Source organism: Eriocheir sinensis, chromosome 69, assembly GCF_024679095.1.
Source record: "Eriocheir sinensis breed Jianghai 21 chromosome 69, ASM2467909v1, whole genome shotgun sequence".
Classification (NCBI taxonomy): domain Eukaryota; kingdom Metazoa; phylum Arthropoda; class Malacostraca; order Decapoda; family Varunidae; genus Eriocheir; species Eriocheir sinensis.
In genome coordinates this window covers 5,675,292-5,687,930 of record NC_066577.1, presented here as the reverse complement: position 1 = coordinate 5,687,930, position 12,639 = coordinate 5,675,292, and the positions used below count along the sequence as shown (strand labels likewise).

General features: G+C 46.9%; 2 long non-coding RNA genes across 2 annotated transcripts; one reads left to right on the top strand and one right to left on the bottom strand.

Annotated features, from left to right (window-relative positions):
• The first annotated feature begins 3,001 nt into the window (after positions 1–3,001).
• On the top strand, positions 3,002–12,214 carry LOC126988469 (uncharacterized). The gene is made up of 3 exons (XR_007742018.1): positions 3,002–3,292; positions 8,003–8,108; positions 11,920–12,214. It is a non-coding gene; the product is annotated as an uncharacterized LOC126988469 (long non-coding RNA).
• On the bottom strand, positions 8,666–11,592 carry LOC126988467 (uncharacterized). Its single transcript, XR_007742015.1, has 3 exons — positions 10,318–11,592; positions 9,142–10,172; positions 8,666–9,104 (listed from the first exon to the last, which is right to left on the bottom strand). It is a non-coding gene; the product is annotated as an uncharacterized LOC126988467 (long non-coding RNA).
• Positions 12,215–12,639: the final 425 nt, after the last annotated feature.

Genomic DNA, 12,639 nt, shown 5'->3' with positions numbered 1-12,639 from the left:
AAGTTCCGTCAGAAGAGTGACCTCAAAACACACACCCTTACACACACTGGGGAAAGACCTCATGAATGCCAAGAGTGTGGTAAAAAGTTCCGTCAGAAGAGTGACCTCAACACACACACCCTTACACACACTGGGGAAAGACCTCATGAATGCCTTGTGTGTGGCAAAAGATTTTCTTATACAACTAGTTTGAACGACCACATCATCAGACACTCTGGCCTGAGAGAGTTCAAGTGTGATGTCTGTGGGAAACATTTTAAAACAAGGGGTGATATTTACAAACACATGAAAACCCACTTCCCCTGAGGTGTTGTGTTGTGCTGCAGTTCTGCTCTAGGTGGAAGTGTCAAGTGGTAGTGGTGATGGTGTTGGTAACAGTGGTGGAAGCGGTGGTCGGCAGTGTCTTACGTAATGGAACTGGTCATCAGGTCACACTATGCCAAGGAGCCGGGCGACAGGGCAGCCGTGCAGTGTTCTGGGTGACTCTGTACTTGGCTGCAATACAAGCTGTGTCTACATCCACCAGACCATATGTGTTCCCCTCGGAAACTACTTGATATCTCTTGAAATAAAATAATGATGAAACAATTGATGAAGTCCATTAAAATGTCCTTGTAAAATGTGGCCGGAGTTGGCTGGGTGACCATGGGGGTGGGAGTGGGATGGGTGATCATAGTGGTAGTGGAGTGGAGATGGTGTGGATGGGAGTGGGCTGGGTGACCATGGGGGTGGGAGTGGGATGGGTGATCATGGTGGTAGTGGAGTGGGGATGGTGTGGATGGGAGTGGGGTGAATGACCATGAGGGTGGAGGTGGGAGTGGGCTGGGTGATCATGGGGGTTAGAGTGGAAGTAGTATCGGTACTAACCACTAGTAACCAGTACCAAGATTTTCCGGTACTACTCGATCGGTACTGCGGTTCCGTTAAGTATCGGAACCCTAAGTACGGTACCATTACCGCTGAAAAGGTCGGTATCAGAAGACATATTCGCTTCTGACATTAGTATTTCTAAAGGTCAAAGCGAGGATCAATTGAGTTCTAATGAGTGTTTCTTAGGTTCATGGTACAGAAGAAGGGTCACACTACCACCAGGGTCATAAAACTACTCATGAAAATGGCCAAAACTCCTACGAAAGCCTTGTCAAATATGTGTACTTGAGCGACGTTCACACTGTGCCGACTCTGGGCCACGACTACCCACGACTCTACGGTACACGAGGTCTTGGGTGTTGATGTGAAAGGGTCGGGCATGTCTTGAAAGAGGTCTTGAGACTGTTACCGAATGCTGCGCCGACGTCGTGACGGGAGTCTGGAGTCGTGAGGGTTAGCACGACATTTTTTTTTTTTTTACGTCGCGGCCTATAGCGCCGGTAGGCTTTTTCCCGGTGGGGCCTGATGGTCGGCCCAAGGGTTCTTCCCGGTGGGTCCTGATGGTCGGCCCAGCCCGTTCTGGCGCAGGCGAGTGTTTATAGTGGCGCCATCCTGCATTGGCTCATGCTGCCCTCCCGGAGCTCATCTTTAATCCTAGAATCTAGAGTCCGGGTTGATAGGTGGTCTTCTGGACAGCATGTGGGTAGTTTTAAGCCACTCGGCGGCGGCTGAAAAATCCCAGCTTGGTGGCACCGGGCGGGGATTGAACTCGCGTCCTCCTGAACGCGGTGGTGTTACTCTGTCGATTCAGCCACCGCCTCCCCTAAGACATGCTGGCAACTAGTTGGCCGAATGTCCCAGACAGTCGGCAAGACACCAAGGGCCATATTATTAAACCTTTCAAGGCCCAAGAACACGACTTTGACAACGCTTTCACGGGTAGTTTGGGCATTTCCAGGGGTAGTTCTTTGACCCTGGTGGTAGTGTGACAAAGCTTCTGTAACATGAACGTGGAAATAACACTAATCACAACGCTATTAATATCCTTTTGGTCTTTGGAAATAGCTGATGTGAGAGGCGGGAGCGTTGAAAATACCCCCCAAGACCCCAATAAAACCTCCCCCCCTTCTTGGAGCGTGGGAACCAACTTGTCAAATGGAAAAGTCGCTGGGTTGTCGTGGCCCAGAATCGGCACAGTGTGAACGGGGCTTTAGTTGGTATTGTCAAATGCTCCCAACCTTCACACCAACTATTTCCAAAGGCCAAAAAGGAGGTTAATCGAATTCTAATGAGTGTTCTTTTAGGTTCACGGTACAGAAGAAGGCTCAGACTACCACCAGGGTCATAAAAGTAGTACCCCTGGAAATGCCCTAAACTCCCACGAAAGACTAGTAAATTACGTGTTCTAATGAGCGTTCTTTTAGGTTCACGGTACAGAAGAAGGCTCAGACTACCACCAGGGTCATAAAAGTAGTACCCCTGGAAATGCCCTAAACTCCCACGAAAGACTAGTAAATTACGTGTTCTAATGAGCGTTCTTTTAGGTTCACGGTACAGAAGAAGGCTCAGACTACCACCAGGGTCATAAAAGTAGTGCCCCTGGAAATGCCCTAAACTCCCACGAAAGACTAGTAAATTACGTGTTCTAATGAGCGTTCTTTTAGGTTCACGGTACAGAAGAAGGCTCAGACTACCACCAGGGTCATAAAAGTACCCCTGGAAATGCCCTGAACTCCCACGAAAGACTAGTAAATTACGTGTTCTAATGAGCGTTCTTTTAGGTTCACGGTACAGAAGAAGGCTCAGACTACCACCAGGGTCATAAAAGTGCCCCTGGAAATGCCCTGAACTCCCACGAAAGACTAGTAAATTACGTGTTCTAATGAGCGTTCTTTTAGGTTCACGGTACAGAAGAAGGCTCAGACTACCACCAGGGTCATAAAAGTAGTGCCCCTGGAAATGCCCTAAACTCCCACGAGAGAGAGAGAGAGAGAGAGAGAGAGAGAGAGAGAGAGAGAGAGAGAGAGAGAGAGAGAGAGAGAGAGAACATCCATATCACCGAGATCAAGGCAAGTATTGAGAAGGTATCGTCATATATATACCTCTCTATACTTGCCTTGACCGAGATATCCACTCAGGCACTCGGTCTCATCCTGTCACTCGTGAGAGGAAGAAAATGATCGAGGGATATCATGAACGGTATCAGTATCGGTACCGAACAGTCTGGTACCGGTACCGTATACCTTATAGCTGGTACCGTTAATATCAGTACTGGTACCGGTAACTGCCCACCTGTGGCCGCGCTGTCAGTTCATCAATCCTCATTTTGTGCTTCCCCGCCATACAGGAAGGCCACGGAGGACATTTTGTGGTGTCTGGAGGAGGATAAAGGACTCGTGCTTCACCTGACGCCAAGGGACAGGTAGATATGGCCGGCAAACAGGCGTAATGGCCGATAAATAAAGGGGGCGTGTCCAGAGGGGATGGAGGTTGCCCGCTGGTCTTGGTGTAATGGAGAAGGGTTGAATTTTTGCCTTAAGGATAATACAAAGGCGTCTGTGGTGTTTTAAGGTGACAGAGATGAACTATTTACTCCCCCTTTGCTTGATATATAAAGGGGGCGTGTCCAAGGGTGAGGGTTGCCTGCTGGTCTTGTCATGGGAAGGGTTGAGTTTTTGCCTTAATGATAATACAAAGGCGTCTGTGGTGTTTTAAGGCGGTGGAGATGAACTATTTACTCCCCCTTTGCTTGATATATAAAGGGGGCGTGTGGTGGATTGTGGAGTGTTTCCCATGTGGTATACCCTACGCCCCTGTCCACCCAGCAGTGAATGAGTACCGGGTATTAATTGGGGGTTGTGTCCCGTCTCCTGGGGTTTGTTCCCTTCTATAATTCCTTCCCCTCCTGTCTCTCTCCAGCATATGACCACAGATGTTGCGCCGACTAAACGAAACTTTTCAACTTTTTCCTGTCTCCTGGGGTCTGTTCCCTTCTCCTATAATTCCTTCCCCTTCTGTCTCTCTCCAGCATATGACCACAGATGTTGCGCCCACTAAACGAAACTTTTCAACTTTTTCCTGTCTCCTGGGGTCTGTTCCCTTCTCCTATAATTCCTTCCCCTTCTGTCTCTCTCCAGCATATGACCACAGATGTTGCGCCCACTAAACAAAACTTTTCAACTTTTTCCTGTCTCCTGGGGTTTGTTCCCTTCTATAATTCCTTCCCCTCCTGTCTCTCTCCAGCATATGACCACAGATGTTGCGCCGACTAAACGAAACTTTTCAACTTTTTCCTGTCTACTGGGGTCTGTTCCCTTCTCCTATAATTCCTTCCCCTTCTGTCTCTCTCCGGCATATGACCACAGATGTTGCGCCCACTAAACAAAACTTTTCAACTTTTTCCTGTCTCCTGGGGTCTGTTCCCTTCTCCTATAATTCCTTCCCCTTCTGTCTCTCTCTAGCATATGACCACAGATGTTGCGCCCACTAAACAAAACTTTTCAACTTTTTCCTGTCTCCTGGGGTCTGTTCCCTTCTATAATTCCTTCCCCTTCTGTCTCTCTCCAGCATATGACCACAGATGTTGCGCTGACTAAACGAAACTTTTCAACTTTTTCCTGTCTCCTGGGGTCTGTTCCCTTCTCCTATAATTCCTTCCCCTTCTGTCTCTCTCCGGCATATGACCACAGATGTTGCGCCGACTAAACGAAACTTTCCAGACTTTTCCCTTGTGGTATTGGCAGTGGTGGGCACCGCTAACCAAAAAGTTTGCTTCACTTATGCAAAACCACTAAACTGATAAAGAAATTAGTGGAAGCTAATTCTAACTGCTAACTTTTTTTGGATTTAGCTTCAGTTTAGTATCTTGGCTCTAAAACCCTGAAAAAACAGACCTAGTAACCTGAAATTTCAAGGTAGCTACACTGGGTATTCGATACATGCGAATTCGCTTATATGCGACTAACCTAAATGTGCCAAGTATTCATTTTATGCGAGGAAAAAATTGCTGTTATGTGAGTATCGGTGCTGGTGTGTGGGTATTCGTGGGTATTCGATATATGTGAGTTCGAAATATGCAAATTCATTCATATGTGACTGACCTAAATGTGCCAAGTATTCGTTTTATGCGAGAAAAATCCGCTATTATGCAAGTATCAGTGCTGGTGTGTGGGTATTCGTGGGTATTCGATATATGTGAGTTCGAAATATGCACATTCACTCATATGTGACTAACCTAATTGTGCCAAGTATTTGTTTTATGCGAGAAAAATCCAATATTATGGGAGTATTGGCGCTGGTGTGACTGGTTGGTGAGGTATGGGGGCCGACTCACACTAGAGGGCGGTGGGTGCAAATGTTTTCCCACACTTTCCTCGCCTATACTTAACCTTTTCCTCCCTCTGATCCTAAAGTTAATCCTCAGGTAGCTAACTATCAGCTTAAATCCTAGACTTTGGGTGTGTCTCCCCGGAAGCAACCAGCAGCTCTATTTTACAGTTTATTAGTACTAATGTGCTTTATTGTTGCTTTAGTGTTTTATTATTGTGAAACGGTGCCGGAATAAACAGTTAGAGGGTTGGAAAACGGGTCGTGGAACATAGCCCCCTATAATTAATGGGATGACAGGTTCGATATATGTGAATTTGCATTATGCCAGATTTTTGCAAAACGTAACCCTCACATATAACGAATACCTGGTGTATGGTGTAGTGGTGGCAATATGGGTAGGCGGTGGCTGAGTGGTAGCGTGCTGGGCCCACATTCACCGCGTGATGGACGACGCGGGTTCGAATCCCCACGCTACCACCTGGGATTTTTCAGTCACCGCCGAGTGGCTTAAAACTACCCACATGCTGTCCTGAAGACCACCCATCAACCCGGACTCTAGAGGAAACCGTCCAAGTGAATCAAGGAGGAGTTCCGGGGGGCAGCATGAGCCAAGAGAAGATGGCGCCACTATAAACACTTGCCTGCGCCATGACGGGCTGGGGCCAAACACCATACAGGCCCCTCAAGCAAGCCTACCGGGGTTATAGGTGTAGACGTAAAAAAAAAAAAAGAAAAAAAAAAAGAAAAAAAGAAAGCTTAGACATAGGGCTGTCCAGAAAGGTACAGCATGTCAAAATGAGATGATGATGAAACTGGGTGACATGCGCTGGGTGTTTCCGCTTGACATGTGACTTCCAAGTTGTAAAGGCTTGCCGTCTGTCCATTAGCCCGGTAGCAGCGACGGGCCAAATTTGTGGCTTTACCGTGTAGCAGCGACGGGCCAAATTTGTGGCTTTACCGTGTAGCAGTGACGGGCCAAATTTGTGGCTTTACCGTGTAGCAGCGACGGGCCAAATTTGTGGCTTTACCGCAGCAGCAGCGATGGCCAAATTTGTTGCTTTACCGTGCAGCAGCGACGGGCCAAATTTGTGGCTTTACCGTGTAGCAGCGACGGGCCAAATTTGTGGCTTTACCGTGTAGCAGTGACGGGCCAAATTTGTGGCTTTACCGTGTAGCAGCGACGGGCCAAATTTGTGGCTTTACCGTGCAGCAGCGATGGGCCAAATTTGTGGCTTTACCGTGCAGCAGCGACGGGCCAAATTTGTGGCTTTACCGTGTAGCAGCGACGGGCCAAATTTGTGGCTTTACCGTGTAGCAGCGACGGGCCAAATTTGTGGCTTTACCGTGTAGCAGTGACGGGCCAAATTTGTGGCTTTACCGTAGCATCGACGGGCCCAATTTGTGGCTTTCCCGTGCAGCAGCGACGGGCCAAATTTGTGGCTTTACTGTGTAGCAGTGACAGGCCAAATTTGTGGCTTTACCGTGTAGCAGTGACAGGCCAAATTTGTGGCTTTACCGTGTAGCAGCGACTGGCCAAATTTGTGGCTTTACCGTGTAGCAGTGACGGGCCAAATTTGTGGCTTTACTGTAGCAGTGACAGGCCAAATTTGTGGCTTTACCGGTAGCAGCGACGGGCCAAATTTGTGGCTTTACCGTAGCAGCGACGGGCCAAATTTGTGGCTTTACCGTGTAGCAGCGACGAGCCAAATTTGTGGCTTTACCGTAGCAGCGACGGGCCAAATTTGTGGCTTTACCGTGTAGCAGCGACGGGCCAAATTTGTGGCTTTACCGTGTAGCAGCGACGGGCCAAATTTGTGGCTTTACTGTGTAGCAGCGACGGGCCAAATTTGTGGCTTTACTGTGTAGCAGCAACGGGCCAAATTTGTGGCTTTACCATGTAGCAGCGACGGGCCAAATTTGTGGCTTTACTGTGTAGCAGCGACGGGCCAAATTTGTGGCTTTACCGTGTAGCAGCGACGGGCCAAATTTGTGGCTTTACCGTGTAGCAGCGATGGGCCAAACTTGTGGCTTTACCGTGTAACACCGATGGGCCAAATTTGTGGCTTTACCGCGTAGCAGCGACAGGCCAAATTCGTGGCTTTACCGTGTAGCAGCGACGGGCCAAATCTGTGCCATGATATAAACCCCCCAAAATAGATGATGCATAAACTGATCATAAATGCTTTGATATATATTATGAAATGTTTTTTGTGAGGGGTGATTTTTTCTCATTTTTCTCGCTTAGCATCGGCGGACCCATTTTTAGGCTCCTGCGAGTTGGTCTGCTGAAACAGCGGACCCCGTTTGGGGCTCGGCTCGAAACGCCTAATTCGAGCTAATTGTAGGCGGTGGCGGCATAGCGCAACCCACCATGCATGCCTGAGGTCATTGTGGTGGGTGGGTGATCTTGAGGTGGGCTTATTTGTCACAGGTGGTGCTGTAAGGTCATGGCATACTCAATTAGCTACCCACACAGTAATCACTTGTCAAATTCTCTATAGTAGACAACAAGCGACTCTCGGCTAGATGCCATGTGTCACGAGACTGTTTATTTTGTAACAAACACCACCCAAAAAGAATGGAGTTTGAGTAAAAGTAAATATTTTTAACGGTTTTATGGTTATGAGAGAAGTACTCCGATATACGTTCCATGCTCTTTTCTTAGTCTCAAAATGCAGTGTAATGTTAACGTTTCTCGGCCACTTCTCAGCTTCCCCATAGCCGAAGCGCACAGGTTAAGAAACATGACCTCCGCTGCTACCAGGTTAAACTTATATGACTAAATCTATCTTGTATATTTCAGACTGTTCCTGGCACCTGAAGACTGAGAAAGAGAGAGAGAGGAGAGGTGTCTGATGGTGGTGGTGATGAAGATCGACTCCCACACACCCTCTTCAAACCTTCCTCGGGTATCAGGGAGTAGTCACGCCCCCTATGTTTGCTTTCATAGGAGTTTGGGGCATTTCCAGGGGTAGCTTTATGACCCTGGTGCAGTGGTGGGCGCCGCTTAACGAAAAGGTTGCTTTGCCTATGCTAAACCGCTTAACTGGTAAAGAAATTAGTGGAAGCTAAATGGCCGCTAACTTTTTTATACAGATAACTCTGGATTTACGCAAGTATTGTGTCCTTGAAGAGGTGGCATAAATCAAAAACAATGTAAATCCAACAAGAGGTAGGTTTGTACCTTTATTGCCTACTGTATCACTCTGACTCCTCTCCCTCTCGTGGTTCCTCCTCTGGCTGCCCTTCCCCTCGTGGTAGCACAGCAGCGAGGGTGTTGTTGTTGTTGTTGAGTAGCGTGGCAGCGTGGGTACTGTATTGTTGTTCAAGTGGCGCGCGGGAAGAACTGAGCTCAGCTGTGTGGCCGTGTGAGTCCAATTGGCTGGCTGTCTCGAGAGTGACCCGCAGCAGACCAAGAGGTGAATTGCACACACTGTCTTGAGGTCTCCCTTCTTTGGTCTTTCACAGCTTCCCCATCTATCAACATCTTTCCATTCTTGGGCGGCTTTTCTGATACCCTACGCCCCTGTCCACCCAGCAGTGAATGGGTACCAGGTATTAATTGGGGGTTGTGTCCCGTCTCCTGGGGTCTGTTCCCTTCTCCTATAATTCCTTCCCCTTCTGTCTCTCTCCGGCATATGACCACAGATGTTGCGCCCACTAAACCAAACTTTCCAACTTTTTCCTGTCTCCTGGGGTCTGTTTCCTTCTCCTATAATTCCTTCCCCTTCTGTCTCTCTCCGGCATATGACCACAGATGTTGCGCCGACTAAACCAAACTTTCCAACTTTTTCCTGTCTCCTGGGGTCTGTTTCCTTCTCCTATAATTCCTTCCCCTTCTGTCTCTCTCCGGCATATGACCACAGATGTTGCGCCGACTAAACCAAACTTTCCAACTTACTTTCCTCCTCCTCCTCCCTCCTCATGACATGCCCACACCACCTCATCCTCTGGCTCCTCAGCGTACTCATTCTGTCCTCCACCTAACATACTCTCATTTCCTCCTTATTCAATACCTTACCTTTCCTTACACTGTGAATTTCCAGGAGCATTCAATATTTTTAACCCGTCCGCTGTGACTGGAACGGATTTCTCCTTCACTGGTAGCCTGGTAACATACAATCCCAGGTCTTTCTCTGCCTCTGTGGTGGATAGTGGAGTGTTTCCCATGTGGTATTGGTGTGCTGGATATCCCTTCACTGGTAGCCTGGTAACATACACTCCCAGGTCTTTCTCTGCCTCTGTGGTGGATAGTGGAGTGTTTCCCATGTGGTATTGGTGTGCTGGATATCCCTTCACTGGTAGCCTGGTAACATACACTCCCAGGTCTTTCTCTGCCTCTGTGGTGGATAGTGGAGTGTTTCCCATGTGGTATTGGTGTGCTGGATATCCCCTCCCAAGGTGCAGGACTTTACATTTTTCTTCATCACATTGTAGCAGCCACTTTTTGCTCCACTCCTGTAGCTGGGTGATGTCTTCTGGTAGGAAATCCACAGTCAGGGGTTTAAGCACAACAGTAGAGTTAAGATTTTGGTGGACAGTTTGTTGAATTGCGTAGCGAGGAGATGAAACTGTGTGAACCTGTAGCTAGGGGTGGAGACAAGTTATTTTAAGCATCAAATATCATCCCTTTGCCCCATTACTGCATACTCATCCATCTCTCATCCCTCCTTTCTCATACCTAGTCCAATATGATCATACCCCATTCTCCTCTTGCATGTCAGAAACCTTCATTCCTTCCCATCCCTTTGCCTGTCAGAAGCCTTCATTCCTTCCCATCCCTTTGCCTGTCAGAAGCCTTCATTCCTTCCCATCCCTTTGCCTGTCAGAAGCCTTCATTCCTTCCCATCCCTTTGCCTGTCAGAAGCCTTCATTCCTTCCCATCCCTTTGCCTGTCAGAAGCCTTCATTCCTTCCCATCCCTTTGCCTGTCAGAAGCCTTCATTCCTTCCCATCCCTTTGCCTGTCAGAAGCCTTCATCCCTTTGCCTGTCAGAAGCCTTCATTCCTTCCCATCCCTTTGCCTGTCAGAAGCCTTCATCCCTTTGCCTGTCAGAAGCCTTCATTCCTTCCCATCCCTTTGCCTGTCAGAAGCCTTCATTCCTTCGCCTGTCAGAAACCTTCATTCCTTCCCATCCCTTTGCATGACAAGCCTTCATTCCTTCCCATCCCTTCATCCCATCACTGCAAACTCCCTCCCTCTTTCCCTAATCACGCAGTTCTCTCACAAAGCACAAGTCTCAGTTTCCCTTCTCTTACCACCCTGGCCTGTTCTTATACCTTACTAATATTGTGTTCTGTATTGCAGGAATTAAGATGAGAGACTACTGTTCCTGCTCCTCCTCCTCCTCCACTCTACCTTCCCAACCACGCCAATCACCTCCGCCGTGAGACTCCTTGGCCGGCCCTTTCCTCTCTCTCCTAAATGACGCCCCACTCTCTCCTCCTCCTCCTACACTTAACTAACACTATTTCTCTATCCTTGCACCCCATGACTGTTAACTCCATCCCCTTCCCTTCCATTCTTGTCCCTTCCTCTCCTCTTCCTATACTCCATCCCCTTCCCTTCCATTCCTGTCCCTTCCTCTCTCTCCTCCAACTAAACTTAACTAACACTATTTCTCTATCCTTGCACCCCATGACTGTTAACTCTATCCCCTTCCCTTCCATTCTTGTCCCTTCCTCTCTTGAATGCCCTCCCATCCTCTCCTCCTCCTACGCTTCATTAACACTTTCTTTATCCTTGCACCCATGACTGTTAACTCCATCCCCTTCCCTTCCTCTCTTTTAACTAACACTATTTCTCTATACTTGCACACAGGGTTGGCAATGATTAAATCATTGATTTTTTTAGTAAAAAAATCATGATTTTTTTGACTAAAAGTATTCCATAAGTTAAATTAAACTTTGTATGTCTCTGGTCAAGCAAAGAAAGCAACAGACTTGAACAAGCAAATACTGTAGATGCCACTGAACTTATAACCTCACAAAAGCAAATTGCCGAGGCGCTGACTGTGACTGACCAAGTGGTGGAAAATACATGTACTGTTTAGTGAGTTCTCTTGCTCTAATGTTGCCAACTTGCCATATGTTTGTTACTAGGTAAAAAATCAGCCTCCTTTAGTCTTTACTGACTTGCCAGGCAATGTATCATAATAATAACCAAGGTTACCAACCAACTTAACAGTAACAGAATAATAGTAGGTATTCTTCTGTATGGTAATAATATAATATGCTGCCTTGTAAATGACAACTTCAGGCAACTCTATCTGTCCTAAACCTGGTCCTGTACCAACTACAAACAAGTATTGAACAAGTATGGTTCTGGATCCTTGACTGTGCTCAGACTGACAGGCCATAAACTTAAACTATTCATGGAGACTTTCAAATCACTCAGCAGATATATATATATATATATATATATATATATATATATATATATATATATATATATATATATATATATATATATATATATATATATATATATATATATATATATATATATATATATATATATATATATATATATATATATATATATATATATATATATATATATATATATATAATAAAAATCTAAAAAAATCACACCCCTACTTGCACCCCATGTCGGTTAACTCCATCCCCTTCCCTTTCATTCCTGTCCCTTCCTCTCTCTCTTGAATGGCCTTCCATCCTCTCTTCCTCCACTTCACTAACACTTTGTTTCTTTATTGCAGAGATGACACAAGGCTCCTCCTCCACTCGAAAGACCCCTGCTGCTCCACCCTACCTCCTCATTCAGTCCACCTCGCCATCCACTCCGAGCACCTCCCCCGTGAGACTCCTTGGCCGGCCTGTTGCTGGTAAAAGAGCTGTCAGTGTGCTAAGTCCGCAAGGCTCCCCAACGTAACATTTGACTTGATTTTTAGTTTTTTTTATATAATATTTTTTCTAGAGTGGTTTGTGTCTGCGCTGTTTCTCCGGAGAGCCTTTGAGGTATCTGTGGATGTTGAATAAAGGTCCGAGTTGCTATTCCCCTCTTTGATTGAGTCCCTAATGCAGTCTTAGCTATCTACATTTAGCCTTCTCTCTCTCTTTCACCCCTGTCCTTCCTTCCTTCCCTCTACCAGTGTTCAAATTACTCTGCACAGATTTTTTCCTCTCTCCATCCTTCTCCTTTCTATTCCTCCTTCCTTCTCTCTACACAGCTGTCTTCCTCTCTCCTACTCTCTCCATCCTTCTTTCTATTCCTCCTTCCTTCTCTCTACACAGCTGTCTTCCTCTCTCCTACTCTCTCCATCCTTCTCCTTTCTATTCCTCCTTCCTTCTCTCTACACAGCTGTCTGCCACACCCATACTTTCCTCTCCCTTCTCTGTTATATTTATCCTTTCCTCCACCCTTTCCTCTATATTCCCACTCCATCCTTCCTACCCTCTCCTTCCTGTCCCTTCCCTTT